The sequence below is a fragment of the Octopus bimaculoides genome, chromosome 23, assembly GCF_001194135.2.
Source record: "Octopus bimaculoides isolate UCB-OBI-ISO-001 chromosome 23, ASM119413v2, whole genome shotgun sequence".
NCBI lineage: Eukaryota > Metazoa > Mollusca > Cephalopoda > Octopoda > Octopodidae > Octopus > Octopus bimaculoides.
This window is the reverse complement of record NC_069003.1, coordinates 4,100,505-4,101,319: the sequence shown is the minus strand read 5'-3', so window position 1 is coordinate 4,101,319 and position 815 is coordinate 4,100,505.

Here is an 815-nt window from a genome sequence, read left to right as displayed (position 1 = left end):
TATATATATATATATATATATATTTATATATGCATATATATGTGAACATATACACAGGCATACATAAGCATATACGCATTCATATGTATAGATTTTCATGTACATTTAGTTAAACAAACACACACACGCACACATACACATGTTCCCTAATGTACACATGTAGCTGTACATGTGTACCTATCACTTTATCTATACATGTGTGTGTATGTGTGAGAGAAAAAGAAGTTGAGAGAGAGAGAGAGAGAGAGAGAGAGAGAGAGAGATAGAGAGAGAAAGTGAGAGAAAACCCATCAATCTGTCTAATGATAAGTGATTTGGAATTATTTCAAATAAAGGAATTAGGCTTCATATTGAGGGACAGCATTCAAAATTAACCTGAGTTCGTTAGTGAAGTTGCCATCCCTCACACGCACACACACACAAACACACACACACACACACATTCACATAGAGACGTTTACATACATACATACTACATACTACGCGCACGCACACACACACACACACACATATATGTATGTAGTTATGTATGGAGGTTTGCGTATATGTATATATCAATTTCTATGTAGTGTGTTGTAAAATAAGGTAGGGAGGTGACGGCATTTATAAGGGCGCGAAATAAGTTAAGGGACTGAAAGAAAGATACCTGAAAGATGGGAGTAAACTACCAAAGGGAGAAACGAAATGTTTGAAATGAAAGGGATATGTACATATATATATATATATATGCATATATATATACATATATATATATACATACATATATATATGTACATACATATATATATATATATGTACATATATACATATATATA